This window comes from Cottoperca gobio, chromosome 8 (assembly GCF_900634415.1).
Source record: "Cottoperca gobio chromosome 8, fCotGob3.1, whole genome shotgun sequence".
Taxonomy (NCBI): Eukaryota; Metazoa; Chordata; class Actinopteri; order Perciformes; family Bovichtidae; genus Cottoperca; species Cottoperca gobio.
Genome location: NC_041362.1, coordinates 22,031,419 through 22,049,048, shown reverse-complemented (window position 1 = coordinate 22,049,048; position 17,630 = coordinate 22,031,419). Strand labels below are relative to the sequence as shown.

General features: G+C 39.6%; 1 protein-coding gene across 1 annotated transcript in view; it reads right to left on the bottom strand.

Moving 5' to 3' along the window:
- Positions 1–17,630, bottom strand: part of rbfox1 (RNA binding fox-1 homolog 1) — a 269,038-nt gene that overhangs the window by 188,292 nt on the left and 63,116 nt on the right. The window contains exon 2 of the mRNA XM_029438229.1: positions 12,121–12,160. The gene's annotated coding sequence lies outside the window, so the exon portion shown is untranslated. The remainder of the gene's footprint in view (positions 1–12,120; positions 12,161–17,630) is intronic.

Below are 17,630 nucleotides of genomic sequence, written 5' to 3'. Positions count from 1 at the left end.
AACTGGAGTCTGCCGCGGCCCGGCAGCAGGAACCGAGACAGGAGAAGAGGAACCTGCAGCGGGTGACGTCACTGGAGGAGCAGTCTGCAGGCGGGTGAAGAGCTGTTGCATCTGTGTTATCAGGAGGTGTACTTCAGAGAAAACAGAGGCTTGGAACTCCGTTTGACGGTCTGCTAAGTCCTGGATACGACCCGGACACAGGGAAGGAAGACTCAATTGCACGACTCCAGACACAAGGGTAAAGTGTAGAATAAACCAAAACTTTACTTCCAAAAAAACAACAACTCAAAACGCTCACAATGAGGATATACAAATTTCTCTGAAAAGCACACTTCATGGAACACTGGTAGTTGCATATGATCTCACAAGGATATGACAAGACAAACTAGCACAAGACAAGGGGAGACATGACAATTTATACAGGAGGTGAGTAAGAACAGGTGGAAACAATCAGGGGTGGGGCAGACGCTGACGATGGCGGGAAACCACACAAAGACAGGAAGTAAACACAAGATATGACACAAGGGAGGTGAACTCTACAAAATAAAACAGGAACACAAATCCAGAGTCATGACACCCTCCTCACTGATCAGATGTTGTGCTCTGTGTAGGATGGTCCTCACGACTGCTATTTGATGTGCTAAAAGGAGTGCATGATTTTAATGGTTTGAGGCCAGATGTTAAAAATGGTGTAAAAGGATCCGACTCTCCAAGACGCATATCTTATTACCTCCGAAGTGTATCTACGTCTGTGCAGGTATTTACTTACTGGGTCTTGTCTCTGTGGTGATGGCAACTGAAGTGAAGCTGAAAGTATAAGACTGTGACACATACAGACAAAGTTATAACCTGCACATTTCAATGTATTTCTAACTTGATACTTAACATATTTGCATTCCCTCTAAAAATGTAATAGTTTCTTTGATATGTTGGATCATTTTCTTATATGGATGACAATATCATTTAAGAGTTGCTTTAAATGGCCATAACTATTTGGCACAACCAAGCTTACACACACATACTACACATGGTGACTTGTTAACACTAATACTCATCAACACTGGCACATCCTTGTAAAGACTTGAGAGTAACATGCTGGTTTAAGCCACTTACAGACACATAGACACTCATATGGAACCAAATAGGAGGTTGAATGGAGGGCACGACCAGATCTTTCAAAGAAGAAGAAACATAAAACCAAAAGAAGAAGAAGAAGTCATTATCCGGGCTGTGTGATAACATCATGCTTTTCTAAAACTTTATTCTGCTCCTGATGATAACATTGGTTTCGGATCCGCCTGACATCTAACATGAAAACAGACTACCAGACACATTGATATGGTTCCAGCTTTCATCATGTAATGACATCCATCAAAGAAAAACGAGTTGCTTTACTTCAGTGCGGCCCTGAGACAAGAGCACACCAAGAACACCAGCATTATGGATTCAGATTCAAATCAAAGCACATTCAATTGTGTAACTGTTGCTCCCAGATACCTTTTTGCAGTGCGAGTTTACACCGGCAGCATAACAGACGTCACCTGAGAACAGCAGGTAATGGAGAATGTGAACGGCCATGTATAGGACACCCAACAAACAACAAATGTCCACCCTATGTATAGCAGACAAGAACCTTCAGGACTTCAGGAGACTGAAGCTCAAATGAAAAACAAGTGAACAAGGCAGCTTCCAGACTTATGCAAAGCTCGAGTGGAGGCAGAGTGCAAAAGTGTTACAAAGTATGAATTCTATAGAAAAGGGCTGTGATGTGTTGGCATAACACATTTAATTATTGTCAAAAGGGAGCAATTTTAAAAAATAGGTAGATCTCATAGACTTAACATTCAGCATTCAGACAGCTGAATTCTTTTACTGCACTCAGTCCTGAGGGGATAAAAAAAAGATGCTGACAGCTGTTTTTCAATGACAATGGGAAGTCCATTTTCTGCTAACGGTGGAGTGCATTGTGTCTTAGACCTTTAAAAGGTCTGTCTCTCAGTCTATCACACACAGGCTTATATTCATCTCTGCGAGGTCATTTCAGCTGCTGTTCCTCTTATTATTATGTCATTAATGACTTTATTTCAACATTACAAACTGAACCAGGCTGCTGCAGCGGCTTGAGAGTCATTTTTTTGTTTTACTTCTGGTAAATTTAAGCAGCTCTTCCACGGACTCCCTCTCGTCGTAAAGCTGCTGTTGTTCCTTCCTCTTCTGTCGCAGAAAGTGAAGTGCTCAGTGGTCATTCTACCCTGGCTCTTCTCCCAGAACACTGATTTGACTGATTGGATGCAGAAGCCAAAAAATCAAAAGATGGCTTCCTGCAGTAGCTGCAATGTAAGACACTCAGCTAAAAGCTATTTGATGCTTTAGAATTAAAAGTGAGAAGTGCAAAGTAAGGTGACTTGGTTAAAGTGTCAACAGCAATGTTCTTCTTTCATTCTCTTAATTATGTTCATGTTGTTTTTAACTTTGTGAGCCAGAGTTAGTAATATTATTTGGATTGGATGCAGTCCTAAAGCTACAGAATGAGCAATTCAATTTACAAACATCAAAAATATAAAAGTATGTATTCAGACTTCTCAAATAAGTCAAGAAGCCAGGACAGTACGGGCATTTCTTTTAGATAACACCTCAATGAATCTGCTTGGCTGAGGTTGCCATGGCAACATGGTGTGCAGTGGTGAGGGTGAGAGATGAAATGTACGGCCTTCTAGGAGCAACACCTGACCTAGTACCACTTTATACAAATACACAGTTTTGTTTTCCTGTAGCTTTAAGGTGATACGGCAAGTAAAAATATGTTGTTCAAGTTTCTTTCTTTTACAGGATAGCACCCATGAAGACCCCATGAAGTACAGTAAGTATTGCCTTTGACCGTATTTACTCGCTCGCTTTTTACCATGTTGCACTCCCAGCTTCACCCAGCTGTTTGATTCTACTGTAAACTATTGCCCAGTATTAGAGTAACCATGTTAGTTCCCATAAATATTAATGTAGCATCTACATTGTAAACTGCTTCTGTTTGACTGGAACTGATGCTGTGAATGGTCTGTGAGCGCTGGGGGAGCTCAGCCCTCTGACACAGGAACTCTGCTGCTTTACCAAAAGTGAAGCAGCTAAAGCGAGCCAGCAACTCTGCACTCTCTGCGACACAGCCAGGAATCAATACATGACTTCAGCATTTTATAAATGACAAAATCAATATTTTTTAATATTTTGCTATTCTAATGTATTCTGCTGGACGGGCACCCAGAGCAAGACAGCAGAAAATATGTAGATGACGGCAGCATCTGGGGGACAATACATTCACATGCTGGACAAACAACTTCCTTTTTATTTCCAAAATAATTCATTTAACCCCATTTATCACACTTTGGACAGAAGTCAATGTAGCTCAAGTTCACAGAGGAAACTTAACGTATCATGCTTCTATACAGACAAGGCACAAGAAGTGGGTCTACCTCCAAGGGCTCCTCTCAGGGTAATTATTATTAACCCGAACCACACCGTGGTTGCCATGTATAAATATTGTAGAAAGTGAGAATTTTGGATTTAAAACACTTTGTCATGAACGGAATCTGAGGTTATCCAGAATCGTCCAATGTCGACATTTTTGTCGATGAGACGTTGGATCGTTATTTAAAAAGATGGATTGAGTTTCGTACAGACATTTAGTGATCCTGTGACTTTTCATCTCGCACCATCAGCAGGTCAGCATTTCCCTTTGTCCAATACTTTGGTCTATGACCAAATATGCAAAACTAATGACATTCCCACCAGCAGCTGGACTTGTGTTCAGAGGCGCCTGAGCACAGGAGCAGCTGCACCCACACTATTAAACTTGGGGAAGCAAACTTGTGTTTTGCATTCCAAAAATAGTCATATCTGGCATTTCATATGTAAAACATGGATATGTTTTCTCATACTGTGTGGATAATCAGGATGGGACATACACTGCGGTTCTAATTCAGCAGTTTTTTAATGTTATTTATCTGTTTGGTCGCTTTGCAATTCATCTTGACAAACTATGAAATATGCATTATACACTATATAACAACTATAAAACATTTGATCTGTCACTCCCTAGTACTGAAAGTACAGAACACAATGAAAACAAATATTTTATTTCATATAGTGCAATATAAACTGAGCTTTATAGTTAACGAGCAGCTTTATTGGTCAAGATTATTATTATGATTGAAGGCTCTATATTGCAGGAAATGGCACTTTCATTTTAGTTTAATTAAAATTGCCACCCTCACTTTTAACTATGACTAGGCACCCATGCTTATGTTATGTGCTAATTAACAAATGGTAACATTATACCTGCTAAACATCAGCATGCATCTGTTATTGTGAGCATGTTAGCATGCTGATGTTAGCATTTAGCTCAAAGCACCATTGTGCCAGCCTCGTAGAGCTGCTAGGCACATGGTTCAAAAATATCACCAGGCAACAATAATACATTGAAAGATGCCTCCATAATCAAAACCAGATTCTTATTCTCCCTTTTTCTTAATTTAATCCTGCTCTCTTTTACTTCAGATTTGAATTCTTTACGCAGGGAATCATCCGTTTTGCCATTAAAGAAAGAACAGCCAGTGCTTTTAATGCCACATTGTAAGACAGCCTGCCCTGTAGTCTGGTAGTGCCAACAGACGTGTTAAGGAAACTAAAAGGGTCTGAATCTGTCTGCTGGCAAAGTTTTCTCTACAGCCATGGAGGAAATGAGAGTTTCTTTAATCATATATCCTCCTAATAATCTCCTGGTCTCAGGCCGACAACTTGAGCATCCATAACCAGCACACTTCAAGGGGAATAGGCTTATAGAGGGAGAGACGGATAACGAAAGAGTGAGAGAAAAAGAGAGATTGAGGGAGTGAAGAACAAAAAAGAGCAGAAGAGTGAGATAGAAAGAGACAGGGAGGAGGGGGGCTATTTGAAAGAAAAAAAGATTTCCCTGCAGTATAATTTGCTGATACAGACGATACAGTGATGAAGAGAGAGAGAGCAAGAGCGGAAGAGAGGGAGCGAGAGAGAGCAAGAGCGAGAGAGAGAGAGAGGGAGAGAGAGAGAGAGAAATCCCCAATGGGCAGACTAAGAGTAAAAATATGGGAGAAAAACTAATTAACTGATGAAGTCCCGTTGTGGATTGCACATGCAGCGCGCACGCACGCACACACGCACGCACACACACACACACACACACACACACACACACGCACGCAAATGCAAACTGGGAACCTCCTGCCCCCTGCTGGTCTCTTTGGATCTCTGTCACACAGTCATAGTGTGGGACTCAGGGGACTTGTTTTTATTTGCTGATAATGTGGCAGCCCATCCAAGTCCAGCAGCAAACTTTATCTGTATATACTGTAAATGTTATATTTTTTTATAATACTTTTGTTTATAATAATCATTCAATCATTTTCTTTGTTCGATCATTCATTGATAGGTAGTTTTCTAAATTAAATAATCCCTTTTCTAAATTAATAAATCATTTGTACAAAATAAGTCCTTCTTGAACCTTGAAATCAATTAAGTTTTCAGTACTTTTCATTTTCATGTAAATTAAATACACAATATATTCATCATTATATATGTTATTTATTTCAATTAATTTACATTTCATTTGTCAACAAGTTTCTCCAGCAGAGAGAAGAGCCTGTCCATCCTCTCCCTGCTCTACATCCTCTCCTCTCTTCTGCCTCCGTCTCCTTCTCCCTAAAACAAAATGTTAGAGCAGGTTTAGCAATACACCACTAAACAAAATCAGATTAAGTTGCAAAATAAGTACACATATTATAAATAATAAAATATGTATAATCAATCCGAACGATTGCACTGGACTTAAGTGATATTCAACTGTCAGAAAACCAAGCCGGTAATATGAAGTATACATTATCTATACAGTCACCACAATCTATGTAAAATATAAATCAACATTTACAACTCTTAGGTTTGAAAGTTAAGGTCTTAAAAGTTCTACTCTAAAAGGCTAACTTAGGCCGGATGGCAGCAGCCAAGCAGCCGCTCCTAACAGCTGCTGAGCAGCTAGCTTAACTAGCATCGGCGCTAACGTCCCGTAACTTAACCGTCATTTTAGCGAACATTTTATGTTTTAAGGTCCTTTGATTTTATAACATTTGTATCGTTAACTATTTGAGCGAGTTGAAACCCAATACTTACATTTAAAAGTATATCCATTTGCTACTGCTGGGTCACCATTTTTCGTCAGAATGTTTTTCTCTGGGCGCGCAATGAATCTTGGGATACTGAAGGCCTTGTAGGATACATCAGATGTATCCTGCAAATCTGGCAAAAGAAGACCGCATTTGTCGGCTGCATCTCAAGGAGTCGCCAAAATGGGACACCCCTGTCGCGGCCGCTGTGACGTAATCAGTCTACAAATGCAGCCTCCGAATGCAGCCCATGAATTGAGACACAGCCAACGTTGTGTGTCCCGTTGTTCCCGGTCGCTTCCTCGTCTATGTTTCCTGGTGTGTGTACTGTGCTTGTGTCTTCATTTTAACCACACCGTGACATTATTATCATTATTACTATGAGATCAACAGTAATGAAGCTAAAACTGATAACATTCTAGATTGTCTGTCACTAAAATCAAAAAATCTAATGGTTCATCTTCTGGTGAGCTTGAATGAAAATTAATGAATGATGAATGTTCTTTGTTAATACATTTCCTTATTTTTACTCATACTTCAGTTTTCCCTGTTTCTTTTCTCCTGGGTTATTGTTACCCCCCTCATCCCCTGGAGTATCTGAATGTAACACTGGGTGTTTTATTTGTTTTACTTTGGCATCCTATCGACACTACAGGAGAGGTCAGGGGGTCACAACAAACATTCATCTTCTGGACAATGTGAATATCTACAAAATGAAATGTTGATCATGCTTTAGTTGTAAATAACACATATTGTAGGGAAACAAATGAAACATGCTGACAGTTTGCACATTATTGCTGATTCAGGCAACATCGTTGTATTCTACAACTGCTATTTGGACAAACAGCTTTTTCTATTCGGGGTGGAATTCCCTACACACGGAACTCGTTTTAAACTCAAAATAAAACCGTTTTGAAGAGGGATCTGGGATGCATACATGTCATGTAGTCATGAATGATATGGTGCATGTTTTATTGTGCTTTATTGTATTAGTTTGTTCTACCTTTTTTGTTGAGTTCTGAATTTGTATTTTAATGTACCTACCTAATGTTGAGTTTGTGTTTTGTACGGCCTCTTGTGTATTTGTTGTTGAACTTTATGTGTTTTAAAGGCCCATCTAGGGAGAGGCATTGCATATTAGCTCAGGCTATAAATGCTGTGGTGTGTGTGGCATTGTGTGGTGTGTGTTGGTTTATGCTACAAACGTGTCCCTGTACAAATATACATTAAATAAATCTAATGAAAATGAGTTACAGTGTATATATGAAGGTAACTGTTAGGAATCTGTGTTGGGTCTGGTCCAAGTGGGAATTACAGTCCTGGCTGATGAGCCACTCTAAACTTCCATCACTCCTTCGGTCATCCCTCCATCCAACCACCATCTTTTCCCAGGAGACTTTAGTCTGAAGTACAGCCTCAACAAAAAATCCTCCATCTCCTTCACTGCCTCGTCAGTTCAATCTAACTGCTGACAGAACCCATTTCAAACAAACAACAGTAGTGGAGTGACAATGCCGTTACTGTGTGTGTGTGTGTGTGTGTGTGTGTGTGTGTGTTGGTTGATTCACTACTATTCTTCAGAAAGCTGAGCAGAGTGTAAAAGCTCTCCTCCTGAGTGCTGAGCAGAGCAGAGGTGTGTTGGAGGACGCAGCTCTGAGGTGAGTTTGTTTAGGCTATCAAAGTCAAAGGCTCCGGTCAGCCGTAATTATCTGAAGTTCAGCAATATTCACGGGCAGCGTTCATAATCAAGCAGCGTGAATGAGAGAGTCCTTTTCTCCTGCAGGCCCCCTGGGTCCTGCCTGTAATATGGGTCATTTGAACAAAAGGTTTCCCATTTGAAGTTTTTTTTCTTAATACTGTGCCAGATTAACTGGCTGAGATTCTTTTCTTCTCCACACATCCCTTGTTTCTATTTATGTAAGCCGGGTAGAAGGCTCTTAAAGAAGCAGCGCTGCTATTTTCTGCCCACCAGCAACTCTAAAAGTAGCTGTTTATTTCTCTCTCTGCAACCAGTGTGTACTCTGTGAGAGATGTGTGTTAACAACATGAACGTCTAAAGCTGTGCTAGCACCCCTCACAGGCTGAGATGTTGATTACACCCACATGGTGAAAGAGCTGGACATTATATCCTAAACGGTTACTTTGTGACAGACACTATTATTGTTCTAGTTTTTTTTTCTGGGGTGCCAGCCAGGTATTGTCCTGACAAAAGTTACCAACAGCTACAAAGGATCCATCAACTCCCCATACATCCCCAGAAAAGGAATAATACAAAAAAAATGTATACTTAAAAATCCTAACTCAGATGATATTTTTCCAAAATACTCACACAGGGTTGATTTTCATATGCAAAAAAAATATTAATTTCCAAGAAAATGTGATTAAAAATCCATATCTCAGTCCATGTAAAAACAAATCCAAATGAAGTCACGTCTTTCTGTTTGAAGCATCATCCAGCAAATAAAAAAGAAGCAAGTTCATTGAACGCAGCATACACATGTATCTGTACATGAAGGACAGTCTTAGTTTTCCAGCGATATAAGAACCATGTTGATGGGACATTCTGAGCCTTACAGATGTCACAATCTATTTAGATTTTTTTTCTGTTTTGTATTATGGGATAAACATGATCCTGAGATTTGGAATTTAAATTCATGCTGAGGGTGATGCAAACAGGAAGTAGATTACAGCGGAGTCGGCTCTAAGCACGGAACCCTCAGACTTTAATCAACGTCACCTGTGACATCACCATACATGTGTGAGGGCTGAAAAATACACAATTGTACCTGAATAAAGACATTTCTGTAGACAGACACCAACATCTGTACTGAAGACGTTGTTTTTGAAAGATTTTGCGGGGTTCTACTTCAAAATAGAAAACAAATTAGAATAACACAGGCATAGCTGTGAAACGGATGCCGGCCTCTGAAGGTGCAAACGGTGAGAGTATTTACAAAAGTGGAAAAAATGTAATTAAACTGAAAAACAAAATACAACATTACAAAATGGGAGTTCCTCAATAACTCATTTATCTTCTCAAAAAAACACACAACTAAGATGCACAAAGTGTAATAGGTGTTAGCTGCTCTGTGGGCCACTAGGCTTAACCTTCACATAAGAACATACACACAATACGGCAGCTTCTTACACCTCAATCAATATAAAACAAGGAATTATAAATATTTTTGAAACAATTCCCTTTGAAAATAAAAGGTTACAAATTAACATTCACAATAACAAATATTATTGCAAAATCTATAGAAGATTTGAAAAAAGTAACAATAATAATATTGCTTTCAGTCAAGTTCCTCTTAAACTTTGTTTACTGTACGTTTTGTCTCTTTAGACAAATGTATTACACTCAAAATATCAGTCTGTAACCATAACAATATAACAACATAACAACATAACAACATAACAACATCACAAAATCACAACATAACAACATAACAACATAACAACATAACAACATCACAACAGCTATTAATAGTGGACAGCAGGCGATAATGTGAGAGTAATACACATTTAAAAGAAGGTGAAATGGAATGTAAATAAAACAGTGAAACCAATGCGCTGTATGAGATACTGACATCAGAACCTCCATGGAGCTCCAGACTGTCTGCCACATGAGCATCCTGCTGCTAGCACTCATCATGGCTACTCTTTGCATGTGACCTTTGGCCTGTGAATGTTATCCAAATGCAAACAGTTCAGATCAGACTGTGTATTCAGCTTGGCAACAGTGGCATGGAGGTGGAAGCCATGAGGCCATCAAATCTTTCTCCCTCACCAATGACAGCCGGCGGTATGTGTTCAAGTCTGAGAGTTGAAGACAAATTCCTCAGTTTGGTATCTGACCAGCCTTGGTTTCTTTTGAACGCTCCCTTTCTCCTTTTATAAACCTTCATTTAACCACTGAGCCCAGCTTGCCTTGCCAGGAAGGCTTACACTCGCAGTAAGGGGTTAACATGCCTTGCTTAAGGGCACATGAGTTGTGGGAATGAGGCAATCACTCCATAACTTTCCACCTAGATTGATCAGAGGCAATTGAACTGGCAACCCTCAGGTCTAGAAAGGCTTTTCTAACATTTCCACTGTCACTACCCTGCTGCCTTCTGCCTCCCCTACTTTCAAACACTGAATAAAGGAGAACATGTGCCGTAGGTTTGAGAGTGCAGGGTTTCTTTTGGATCTCATAAAAGCTAATCTCTTAAATCTAGCTATTAGAGTATTTTTTACCTTTTTAATCTGAAACATTTATGTGCTTTACTGATCAGAGTAAAACACATTTTTATTGTTGTCTCGTCACTCTTGTATTCTCGACCTGCAGCTTTCTTTATCTTGCTTCACTCAGGTTCCTTTTTAAAATGTTTTAAAATCTCAAAAGTTCCCAATGTTCCTATTGTGACAGATACATACAGCATCTTTTTATTCATGAGCGCCACACTGTGGCTGAGTTTCCACACATGGTATTCTGGCTCCATCTATAGGTCCTTATCTGTGAGTACATGCATGTTCAGCACCCTGGACAGCTCTGTAATAATGGGCGCTAATGGAAGGGTCCGTGGCCTGCAGAGTCACAACTAAGCCCTGGGAGCTCTGAAACACAGTGACTGACTCTGCAAAGCAACACGGAATGTATATTATAATTAATATATTAAGAAAATATGCAGTTTATTTCAACATGCTGATTTTGATGTCGGCCATTTTTTCTTTCTCATCCCCTCTTCTCCTCTTCTGCTCTTTGACCCGTTGAATACACACGCAGCCCCGCTGAGTTTAGGATATTGACGTTAAATAATAATTGTAGAAAGAAAGATTTGTGGGAAATAACATGCAAGGCATGTGCAGATGAACATTACACCATCCTTATCTATACAAGAATACAACACCTTACTATAACCTGAGCAACATCTGTGCATGGTTGCACTAACCACATATCTAAGTATACTTAATGAATTACATACTTAAAAGTGGTAGATTCTAAGCCTGTTATTTGAAGTATGTGTTTGACAACTTTTGTAACTTTCTGAAACAGACAATCTGTTTCTCTGGCGAGCTCACGCAGAGACTGTCGACACACTGTATGTGAAGGTGTAAAGGTTGGTGAGGTTTGAACTCTTGTTTTTAATTTTTCACACAACTACTTCCTTCACTTTACATCTCGACAACTGTGTGTATGCCTTGATGAGTTCACCAGATGCAAGGGAAATATAACATTGAAAAAAAAAATATATCGAAATGACATAAACAAGTAATTAGCTTGCACGCGCCATTTCAAGCACAACAGCCCAGCAGCAGCCCTCACAAAGGTTTGTGCCACAGCGAGACTAACTTACATTTCTGTACGCAGTATTAATATCAGGATGTCAGAGACATACCAGATAAAAATAATAATAATAATAAACCCTGAAAGAAATAGGCCTGACACGTGCATTGTAGGATTCAGTTGTGCATGTAAACAGTATGGTAAATAGTCTAGTTGTCTAGTGGGTGGTTTGTGCCAATGAACAATTTTCGGCTTCCCTCCGTGTTATAAGAGCTACCCGCACACTCACCAGCGAAAGTCTGCCCCTCACCGGCGAAATGATTGGAAATAAAACAATTTCTACATGTATAACGCCCCCTTTTGAAATTTCTATTCAATGCTTTACTCATGGAAATAGTGGCAGAAAAACAGCAACAAGTGTGGGTGTCAGTGATGGAGCTATGCAGGTGGTTGTAAGTCGCCTTACAGAAATAATTATTTTGACTGAACGTCTACGAGCAAGAGCTTGATGACCTGAAAATGACACATCACTCACTGCTGACTTGTTGGAGCTAAATGAAACCTAATAAACCTTCCAAACAGAAATCAGCTGACATGAGCACAACGTCAGGCTGAATAACCAAGGGAAACTGAGACATAAAAACAAAGTCACATTGCTGTACTTACCGAGTTGTTGTCCTTATTCCTGCAGCTGCTATCTGAAGTGCTGTGGAAATCACACACACACACACACACACACACACACACACACACACACACACACACACACAAATAAATGTAGCTCTACACAATCAACATCACACTGGTGTTAAAAGCTGCCAGTAATTTAGAGTGACCAAACACAATCTAAATTCATAAGTTAGACAAACAACACAAAAACAGTTGACACCCAACATAGAAATGAGATTGAACAACACAGAGGAAGCACAGGTGTGAGAGTCATCTCTCTGCCTCCTAACCCATCCTTCATGAGATACTAAACTCAACTTTATCATTATCATTTATCATTGGAAGTCAATCAATGAAATTGGCAGATGTAAAAACATGACTTTAACGTTAGCCCCGCTAAGCTAACGGCGTCCCCAACATCCTCTCATTTAGCCACTTGTTAGCAACCACACGTAAAAGCTGAAACATTCACAAGTGCGGTATTCAATGATATCTTTTATGTAGTAAAACAAAACTTTTGAAACGTATGTTCATCACAGACCTTATTCCAGACATCTAACTAAAAACACAATAAAAAAAAACCTTAACTTTGAAACGAGGAAACCGGAAGTGCAAACATGCTGACTCATGTCCGGGTTTTAGAATCATTCCCGCACCATCCATTTCTACTAGTAAAAAGTACAGTTGAAGATATCCTCCTCCCTATGGTGTGGCCCGTGCCCCTCCCTGGATGGCTCTGTGCTGTACTGCGCATGTGTGGAGCGCCTCTTCAAGGACAAAACTACTACGCGTCCTTTTGGGAGTATGTTATTTTTGAAACATGGACAGTTCTGTCCCCAGAGCAGTAGATTGTATTACAAAAACTATACTATTAGACAAATATGAAGACATTAAACAGATGATCCAGGCTAAAAGCAACATGGTTGTAGCTGCCAAATGCAGGAAATTAACAGGCTTACTTTGAAATTGGACTTACTTTGGATTGGCATGAAGCTCCTTGACTGTATGTTGCAAACTGAAACAGAATCTGGGCACTGCTGATAGATCAGAGTCAGAACTCCTCTGAAACTACATCTTAGATGAATGTCCAATGCAGCCATCAGATGCTGAATGGAAGCGTGTCTTACTACATCTTTTGATATTTCTTCATCTCTTTTCCAGCAGGTGGCACTATTAACAAACATAAAGTGTGTGTGTGTAAGACACTGTTTAGGAATGACACACATATGTCCTACAGGCAGGAATAGAGAGTGCAGCAGAGACAAAGACATGAAGGAAGACAAAAAAGCCCACGGCTAGACAGACAGGCCACAGCCACACAGTCCACATGATGCTGGTATCTTAATGAGAAAGAGGCGTTTGTTTTTTTCAGAACTCATATTTTATAATTTACTGTTTGACTCATCTTCCTAATCAACTCACTTTTATACATACACACAGGTAAGCAGATCATTCCCATCTGCCGCCACACACAAACACCCACATAATCAAGCTTGGCAATAACAGCATGTCTGCACCATGTTTGATTAGGAGTGGTGTGTGTGCATGTGTGCTCGACTGAGTGTGTTGATTTACAGTGTGTGTCAGACCTTGCCCATCTGTCAACAGACCCTCCCTGAAACCTGCTGTCCCTGAACCTCACTGACACAAACACACACGTGCACACACTTGGAGTTGGTCCAGAGACTGCAGCAACTAGATTTATGTTGATCAGTGATGCTGGCACACGAGGGGCGTTGTGGCTCAGCGGTAAGCACTTTGTCTTCACAGCACAGAACGTTGTGGGTTTGAGTCCACCAGTCAGCTGAGATCTTTCTGTGAGGACTTTCTGTCCCCGTCAGGTTAGTGGAATTGGAAACTCTACATTTCAGGTTGGAGGGACTTTGTGTTACTGTGCGTTAGGGTTAGGCGATATTAAAATTCCCCATCTCCTGACGATATTGCTTTAAGAAAAACAACGATATACTATACATATATATCCATCTGTATGTGCATATTTTGTTTCCTTTGTGAAAGCCCCGATGATTGAGGGATGGTTGCTCACTGTGGTCGGGGTTTGGGTCTGGCTGCTCTTTGTGGCAGACTTGCATATTCAGTTTTCTTTTTTTTGTGCTTTTTTTTTGCCAACAATTGCGAAAACTTCTTTCCTGCTGGAATTAGGGCTTCATGTGTAATGACATACAACGTCAGACCTTTGCTAGCATGTTGTTGCTGGGTTTTTTGACGCGCAACAACAATGAAGCAGTGAAGCACAGAAAACGCAGGAAAATAAAAAATGAAGCGCAACATTTGTAACAGCTTGTTTCAGGCTCAGCATGGAGGAAATATGATCCAGGAAGATTGGTTGGAGTAACAGTTCCATGAGTTTTCAAAGGTTTATCAGACACTAAAAGCACAGCGATGTATAATACTATGAGGTTTTAACATTAGTTTTAAATAACAAATCAGGAAAGTTGAGGTTCTGGCAAGATCCTCCCAACACATACGGCCTTAATAATGAGTGAGACAATTACTAAGAGACAGAAGAGATGGAGAGAGAAGTTTGGGGTCAACTCAAACATCGGGACTACACTAGATGAGACAAGCATTCATCAGAATTCTATATGTCCATATTAAACATCCAAAGAAAAACTCCAACCAACTTCACAGTTCTAGATGAGACTGAAAAGCACACTAAGGGACACGCAATTGAAAAACAACATCACTAAATGTGACATGATATATACTATTAACACACACACACACACGCACACACGCGCGCACACACACACACACACACACACACACACACACACACACACACACACACACACACACACACACACAGTTACACAAACAGGGGGACAGCTTTTATATTTTGCACTGTATTTGATCTATGTTGTGTTAATATATGCTGTTTTATTTATTATCAAAATATTTGATGATGCTTTGGCAAAATTGTGAAACATTCATGCCAATGAATATTTTGAATTTATCTAAATACAATTTTGTTTTCAGACGGATGGCAAGATACATTTTAGAGATTGCACAATTGCATAATCAATGGAAAGACGCATTTATACACATTTTTAATTATACACAACGTTGCCAAGGGAGGCACAAATTGAAGCAACATAGCATGTTACAGGTATAATAATGCTACATTAAAATGTGCTTTGCTTTCGGTTTGAACACAACTTATCAGTCTTCAATTAGAGTTGTGTGTGTCTGTTCTTAGGCACAGCAGTGCTACTGGTAATACAAACGTCAGGATGCTAACATGCTCACAATGCTAACATGCTGATATAAAGTTTCTTCTCATTTTTTTACAAAAATAGAATTCATAATTATTCTGGAAAATAAACAACATTCTTGGAGGGACACATTTCAATCTTGCAATGATTAAGATATGTACTTTGAAAGGAGCAAGAGTGCGTAAATAAAGCATCAAATTAGAGCTTAGAGACTATCAGAAAAACTACAGGCGGGAGGATCGCCTAAGAACCCACCAAAAAGGTCCAGGCTAGCCCCCCAATTTCCTTAAATCCCTAAAACCTGCGGTCGACTACAACATACTACTTGACAGACAGGAAAACTGGGAGGTAATTTCCAGCACAGTGCTTAACTAATATGAAGGATCTAAAGTACTTTCCGTTGGTCGGTAATTACACATGTCATTATAGAAAAGTTAATTGGATTTCCCCAAGTCTCTATTCTCAGGCCTCTTCTGTTCTACATCTACGTGCTTCCACTAGCTCAGAATATAGAAAACTAAATATTTTATCATAATGTGCAGACACCACGCATATTTACAATATCACCAGGTGACTGTGGTCCCATCCAAGCACTGAGTAGGTGCATTGAACTCCCATGATTAATCTGTTTTACTTCTATTCTAACTTTGTCATGTTTACATTGGATTTATAGGCAAGTTTTTATATTAACTGTTTATTTTCTAAATTGTATTTCTTAGTATATTATTTACTCTGCAAATCACTTTGAATTGCCTAGTTGTGGAAAGATGCTGTATAAATACTTTCCTTTCCTTGTTAACTGCAACTATCACTAAGCACAGTGTTTCATTCTTTTTAATTTCTGTCCAAATTGGATGAGAATTTGTTTTGGCTGAAAGGATTTTCAGGTCTTAAATTAGAAGGAAACCCTGAAGAAGCTGAATGGAAAGTATATTGACCCTCAACCTCTGTTGGATGAGTCAATTTGCAGACATGGAGCACTGCCAGCATCTCTCTCTCTGAGCTATTAAATGAATCTCGTCTGTATCTCACCACCCCCAATCTCGCCTTTTTATCTCTTTCTCTCCCATTCAATTTCAATCTAATTCCCATCTGCTTTATTGGGCTTGCAAGAAATACACTTGCAGAATGAAATGTTGGAAGAGAGCTATTTTAAAACAATAATCTAAATCTCATTAGCAATAGTGTTTTTTTGTCCTGCTAACAGGAGGGCCTAAAGCTCTCAGCACTGAACCTGTCCATGCAGCATCTTTGCTGTAAACTCCTGCTGTCTGCAACCATTGGTGCAACTACTGAGCAGACTGCAAGACTGAGATTTAGTATAGATATTAATGTTCTATCATTCCTAAAGATGTTTTCTCTAGTGCCTCCATGTGGCACTTGGGAGATAGACAAAATAAGAAAGATGTATGCTAGAGAGGTTCCACCTAAAACATATGGTTCTGCCACATCTTTCCTACATTCTTACTTTACTTACTCTGTCAAGCGTCTTTGAGTTTTCAGAAAAGTGCTATATAAGTAAAATATATTGTTATTATTAAAAAATGTTAACAGTTCAAAAAACAAATGTTTTTTATTCCTTGTAAAGTTTTCCTTATGGATTGAAATATGTAAAATTAATTCTGCTTTAGTTTCATCAAATCAAAGCCACGATTCATGATCCAGGCGTAACCTTTAATAGTGGCAACCTGTCAGATAAGAGATACAGAAACTCCGGGGATGATGCCCATGATGCTGAGTTAGTAACTTGCATTTAAGGACATGAATGCATACATATAGTGAGGAAGAGGAGGAGAGAGAGAGGGAAAGGAGGAGGAGAGAGGTGTCCCTCAGCAGTCTAATCATGTAGCAGCATAACTAGGAGCTGGTCCAAGGCAAGCCTGAGCCAGCCTTAACTTTAAGCTTTATCAAAGAGGAAAGTCTTTAGCCTGCTCTTAAATGTGGAGAGGGTGTCTGCCTCCCAAACACAAACTGGGAGCTGGTTCCACAGGAGAGGAGCTTGATAGCTGAAGGCTCTGGCTCCCATTGTACTTTTAGAGATTCTAGGAACCACAAGTAACCCTGCATTATGGGAATGCAAGGCTCTAGTTGGTTTATAAGGTACTATGAGATCTTTAAAATATGCTGGAGCCTGACTATTAATTGCTTTGTTAGTCAGGAGATTTTAAATTATATTCTGTATTTTACCGGGAGCCAGTGCAGAGCAGCTAATACAGGAGTAATATGATCTTCTTTCCTAGTTCTTGTCAATATATGTACCGTAGCATCAAGTAG